Below are 6,701 nucleotides of genomic sequence, written 5' to 3'. Positions count from 1 at the left end.
TGATCAGCCCTGATCTGTGCCTGATAGGGGGGAGCTCCCCAGCCACCTGATTGCCCTGCAGCTCTCTGTGTGACAGGGTGAAGTCCCTCAACCCCCTGATCGGCCCTGCTCTGTGTGTGACAGGGTGTGGCGCCCCCCCCCCCCCACGGGCCCTGCTCTGTTTGTGACGGTGTAGAGCCATAACCTCCCCATCAGCCCTGCCCCGAGTGTGTCAGTGGCGGCTCCCCAAACCCCTGATTAGCCCTCCTCTGTGGGTGATAGAGGGCGGTGCCCCAACACCCTGATCTGCCCTGCCCTGAGTGTGACAGGGGGCAGTGCCCCAACTCCCCTATCAGCTCTACTCTGTGAGTGACAGGGGGGAGCTCCTCAACCCCCTGATTTACCCTGCTCTGTGCATGACAGGGGGGGCTCCCCAACCCCCTGATTGACCCTGCTCTGTGCGTGACAGGGTATGGAGCCCCAACCCCCCTGATGGGCCCTGCTCTGTGCGTGACAGGGGGCAGCGCCTCAACCTCCTGATTGGCCCTGCTCTGTGCATGACAGGGCGTGGTGCCGCAACCTCTCCATCGACCCTGCCTTGAGTGTGACAGGGAGCAGTGCCCCAACCCCCCAATCGGCCCTACCCTGAGCGTGACTGAGGGTGGCATCGCAACCTTCCAATCTGCCCTGCTCTGTGCATGACAGGGGAAGGCGCCCCAACTACCCAATTGGCCCTGCTCTGAGCCCAACCAGAGGCTGCACCTAGGGATTGGGCCTGCCCTCTGCCACCTGGGAGCAGGCCTAAGCCAGCAGGTCATTATCTCCCGAGGGGTCCCAGACTGGAGAGGGCACAGGCCGGGCTGAGGGACCCTCCCTCCCCCCCAGTGCACAAATTTTTGTGCACCGGGCCTCTAGTTATTTAATAGTATGCTATTCAGCCTCCATGTGTTTTTTTTTTTTTCATTGTAGTTGATTTCTCGTTTTATGCCATTGTGATCTGAGAAGATGCTTGTTATGATTTCTATCTTCTTGAATTTGAAGAGACTTTGCCTGTGTCCTAATATGTGGTCTATTTTTGAAAATGTCCCATGTGAACTTGAGAAGAATGTATATTCCGTGGCTTTTGGTGAAATGCTCTGAAGATGTCAATTAAGTCCATCTGATTTAATGAGTCTTTTAGGATTGCTGTTTCTTTGCTGATTTTTTTTTAGAGGATTATCCAGTGGTGCCAGTGGAGTATTAACGTCTGCTACTATGACTGTATAGCTATTGATCTCTCCCTTGATATCTTCCAGAAGTTGTTTTATGTATTTGGGTACTCCTGTATTGGGTGCATGTATATTTACCAAAGTTATATCTTCTTATTGAATTGCTCCCTCTAGTATTGTGTAATGGCCTTCCTTATCTCTTGTTTCGGCCTTTACTTTGAGGTCTATTTTGTCAGATATAAGTATCGCAACCCAAGCCTTTTTCTCATTTCCATTTGCCTGAATTTGTTTTTCTATCCCTTCACTCTCAGGCTGTGTGAATCTGTTGTTCTTAGGTGGGACTCTTGCAGACAGCAAATATATGGTTCATGTTTTATTATCCATTCAGCTAACCTATGTCTTTTGATTGGAGCATTTGATCCATTTACGTTTAATGTTATTATTGATAAGTACTTGTTTGTCATCATTTTTATTCTTATTGTTTGTGTTTCTTCTTGCCTTTCTGTTTCTTCTTTTTATAGCAGTCTCTTTTGCATTTCTTGCATTGCTGGCTTGGTGGCAATAAACTGCTGGGGTCCAACCCCAGCAGGTCCAGGGGTCCCCAAAGGTGTGGATGGAGTCGGCGAAGAAGGAATGACACGGAGACAGCATTCAGTTGATCAGCAGCTTAGCCAGGATCTCTAGCCAAGTTCTGGTCAGGATCTCCAGCGAAGTTCTGGTTAGGATCTCCAGCCTGGTTCTGTGTCCATGTTCTCTTGCTAGGTTCTCCAGCCAGGTTCTCCTGCCAAGTTCTGTAGCCATGTTCCTTCGCTAGGTTCTCCAGCCAGGTTCTGTCCAGGTTCTCCAGCCAGGTTCAGTCACCAGGTTCTAGTCAGGTTCTCTTGCCATGTTCTATCCAGGTTCTGTAGCCAGGTTCTGTCTCTAGGTTCTTCAGCCAGGTTCTCTCGCTAGGTTCTGTCTCTAGGTTCTGTGGCCAGTTTCTGTCTAGGATCTTTTGCCATGTTCTCTCGCTAGGTTCTGTCTCTAGGTTCTGCCTCCAGTTTCTGTCCAGGATCTTCTGCCATGTTCTCTCCAGCGAAGTTCTTCTGTCTCTAGGTTCTGTGTAGGTTCTGTGTCTAGGTTCTGTGTCTAGGTTCTGTCTCTCTAGGTTCTGTGGCCAGTTTCTGTCGAGGATCTTTTGCCATGCTCTCTCGCTAGGTTCTGTCTCCAGTTTCTGTGTCCTGTTGTCTTGTTACATCTGTATTTATACCAGTTGATTCCAATCCTAGCAATCTCTATTCCAAAGGTTAGGGCATTTCTTATCTCCATTCCAGGGAGTAAAGATTATGTAGCTTAAGCATGACTGTTCATAGTTAAAGTGACTAATTACCCGCCTGGCACTTAGTTAAGGGGTTTTATTCCCTTCCTAACTTTAGGGGAAAATCCCTACCTGGGGAAACAACCTTTCTCAGAGAGGTGACCTTGGTTAAAACACATAGTGCCAAGAAGGTGAGCAAACATATTAAGAACAGTATGCCATATATGCCAGGTCCCTTGAAACAGCAAGGATGGACCGGCTCCCGGCAATAAACTCCCTTAGCCCTTTTTTGTCTGTGAATCTCCTGATTCCACCTTCAATTTTGAATGATAGATTTGCTGGGTGTAGTATTCATGGGTTCAGTTCCTTGCTTTGCATCACTTTGTATATTTCATTCCATTCCCTTCTGGCCTGGTGTGTTTCCATTGAGAAATCAGTTGATATTCTAATAGGAGATCCCTTGTAGGTAACTTTTTGTCTCTCTCTGGCAGCCTTTAAGATTCTTACTTTGTCGTTGGTGTTTGCCAATTTAATTATGATGTGTCTCGGTGTTGGTCTTTGGGGGTTCATCTTGTTTGGGACTCTATGTGCTTTTTGGACTCGCATAGTTTTTTTTTTTTTTTCTTTCCAATATCTGGGAAGTTTTCTGTCCTTATTTCTTCAATCAGGTTTTCTATTCCTTGCTTTCCTTCCTCTCCTTCTGGTATCCCTATTATGCGAATGTTTTTTCATTTTGTGTTGTCTCAAAGCTCCCTTAGGCTCTCCTCTTGCATTTTAAATTTTCTTTCCATTTGCTGCTGTGTTTTCTGCGTTTTTTTCCTATCTTGTCTTCTAATTCGGTGATGCGGTCCTCAGCCTCTTCTAGTCTACTATTTAAGCCTTCCTTTGTGTTCTTTATTGCAGCTATATCAATCTTCATTTCCTCTTGGTTCCTTTTCATGTTGGTGACATTCTCATTCAGCTCCTTATAATTCTCATTGAGTTGTGTGTATTTGTAATTCAGCCATTTGAGCATCCTTATAACCATTACTCTGAATTCTTTCTCTGATAAGTTAGTAGCCTCAATTTCATTTAACTCCCTTTCTGGTGATTTTTCTTTTTCTTTCCTTTGGGTATTGCTTTTTTGTCTTCTCATGTTTTGCTGTAACATTTTGATTGTAGATCCGATTGCTTTGCTACCCAGGTTATTTTGGGGATGGTGCTACTGGTATAATCTCTCAAGTCTCTTGGGCTTGGTAATCTAGCATAGCTCCCTACTTGAGCTATTTGGGTTCTCTTTTTTTTATTTTTTTTATTGATTAAGATATTACATATGTGTACCCTCTACCCCCCCCCCCCCCCGCTCATCCCCTCACCCCCCCGTTGTCCGTGTCCATTGGTTAGGCCTATATGCTTGCATATAAGTCCTTTGGTTGATCCTTCCCCCTTGCCCCCACCCTCCCCTACCTTCCCTCCAAGGCCCAACAGTCCAATCAAAGCCTCTCCGTCTCTGGATCAGTCCTTGTTCATCAGTTTTTGTTGTTCATTATATTCCACAAATAAGTGAGATCTTGTGGTATTTATCCGCTCTCCAGTTCCATCGATGCTGTGGCAAATGGTAAGAGTTCCTTTTTCTTCTTCCTCTTCTTAAAGAATACCTTTCAGCATTTCATATAATGCTGGTTTGGTGGTGATGAACTCCTTTAGCTTTTTCTTATCCGTGAAGCTCTTTATCTGACCTTCCATTCTGAATGATAGCTTTGCTGGATAAAGTAATCTTGGTTGCAGGTTCTTGCTATTCATCTCTTTGAATATTTCTTGCCACTCTCTTCTGGCCTGCATGGTTTCTGTTGAGAAATCAGCTGACAGTCGTATGGGTACTCCCTTGTAGGTAACTGACTGTCTTTCTCTTGCTGCTTTTAAGATTCTCTCTTTATCTTTTGCTCTTGGCATTTTAATTATGATGTGTCTTGTTGTGGTCCTCTTTGGATTCCTTTTGTTTGGGGTTCTCTGCGCTTCCTGGACTTGTAGGTCCATTTCTTTCACCAGGTGGGGGAAGTTTTCTGTCATTATTTCTTCAAAAAGGTTTTCAATATCTTGCCCTCTCTCTCCTTCTGGTACCCCTATAATTCTGATGTTGGTACGCTTGAAGTTGTCCCAGAGGTTCCTTACACTATCTTCATATTTTTTGAATCTCTTTTCTTTTTCGGTTGGGTATTTTTTGTTTCTTTGTATTTCAAATCTTTGACTTGATTCTTGGGATCCTCTTGTCTGCTGTTGGATCTCTGTAAATTATTCTTTATTTCAGTCAGTGTATGCTTAATTTCTAGTTGGTCCTTTTTCATGTCCTCCATGGTCTCACTATACTCCTTGAGGGATTCATTAAATTTATCGGCGGTTTCCATAAAATTCTTGACAAACCTTATAAACGTGGCCTTGAACTCTATATCCAGTCATCTGTCCTCCTCCGTTTCTGCCAATTGTGACCTATTTCTTTGTCTCCGCATTTTGGCTGCTTCCCTGTGTTGATAGAGTGGCCCTGCGCGCCAGGTGTCCTGTAGGGCCCAGTGGCTCAGCCTCCCCAGTTACCTGGGGTGGACACTCTTGGTGCACTCTTGGTGCCTTGGTTGTTGTAGGATCACTGGGAGGAATTGACCTCCAGGCCAATTGGCTGTGGGAAGCAGCTGTGTCTGAAGTGGGAGAATGGACCCCCTCTGACCACTGGGTACAGTGGCTCCTGGATCTAAGGAGGTGCTAATTCAGCCCCTGCCTGAGGCCTCACAGCCAGAGCCGCCACGAAGAGGCTCAGCTGTGAAGCAATGCAAGCCGCTGCGGGGCCTTGGGCCTTCTCTTGGAAGTTCCGGGTCTGCTTGGCTGGGCTATAGTTAGGTACATTCACATGCAAAAGCCTCTGCTGCAGCCTGGGTGGGGCGGGGTCTCAGGGAGTCAAAGGGCGCAGAAAGAAGCAATGGCTGATTCTCCGCGCCCAGAGTCGGGCGTCTCAGTGTCCGGGTAAAGGCTGCAAGCACCTCTGAGGGCAATCCGCCCTCAAGTTCACCCGCTGCCGCCTGACAGACCAGCCTCTCCCCGTATGAGACCTGGGTCCCCAGAGACTTCCCAGAACCGGAGTTCAGAGCAGTCGGGAGCTTGTGATTCAAAAAGACAGCTGCGTCCTCAGGTGCCACCCCCTTTCCGCACGCGCGAGCCGCCGCCGTACCTCTGCACTCAGCCTCCGCAGCTCCTCTGGCTCTCAGTGTGCTTTTCTTTTCTTCTAGTTGTAGAAATTACACTCAGCCAGCCTTCCTGTTGTTCTGGACGATGTTTGCTCCGTCCTTTGGGATAATTTTCAATTGCTGTGGGAGGCGACTATTTCCCGGTGTTTATCTATGCCGCCATCTTAGTTTCTCCCATTTGGGTTCTCTTGATGTAGGCTTGAGAGCTGGAAAGGCACAATTGCGGTGTCTAGAAGTCAGCAGCCATGGAGGGGTGTGTCCCAATTTTTGTTTCTTGAGCTCTTGGTTGAAATCATGTGTGCCCAGCGGGGATTCACAATGGCACGCAGGAACCGTCTGTTGGTGTGGTGGGGCTCAGGAGGCCTATGCTCTGGAAAGGCATGACTGTAGTGTCCAGAGTTCTGTAGTTTTGGTGTGGGCAGACTCAGCTTTTGCTGCTGCTGCTTCAGTGGTTGCATACACATGCCCCTAGTGGCGACTCACTGGGGCAGCCATGATGCATTTACCAGCAGTGTGTATTGGCGACCTCTGAAGGTCCCTGGCACTGAAGTCACGGGATTGCTGTGTCTGTGGGCAGGTGTCCCAGAAGAGGGAATTCAGCGTTTCTACAGCCCAGCAGTGTTCCCTGTTTGTATAAGTGTGTGCCCAGCAGGGGCTAACAAGGCGCCCAAGGGCTTCCTGTGGACAGTGGGCTTGGGAGGCCTGCGTGCTGGAAAAGCATTTGACTGTAGTGTCCAGAGTTCTGCAGCTGTGGGGTGGGAAGACTCAGTTTTTGCTGTTGCACCTGTGGTGGACAGGTGTGCACTCCCTGTGGTGGCTCACAGTGACACCTGCAGTGCCTTTGCCAGTGTGGTGGTGCACTGAAGCACTCTGAAGGGCCCTGGCTCTGAAGCTACATAATCAAGGCGTCTGTGGGCAGGTGTCCAGGATGAATGAATTCAAAATTTTTACTGCCAGGGGTGTGTGCATCCCTGTTTGTCCAAGATCACACCCTACTGGGGCTTA

Source organism: Myotis nattereri (assembly GCF_964212035.1).
Source record: "Myotis nattereri genome assembly, chromosome: X".
NCBI classification, from domain to species: domain Eukaryota; kingdom Metazoa; phylum Chordata; class Mammalia; order Chiroptera; family Vespertilionidae; genus Myotis; species Myotis nattereri.
The sequence above is the reverse complement of the archived record's forward strand: the minus strand, read 5'-3'. Positions refer to the sequence as shown.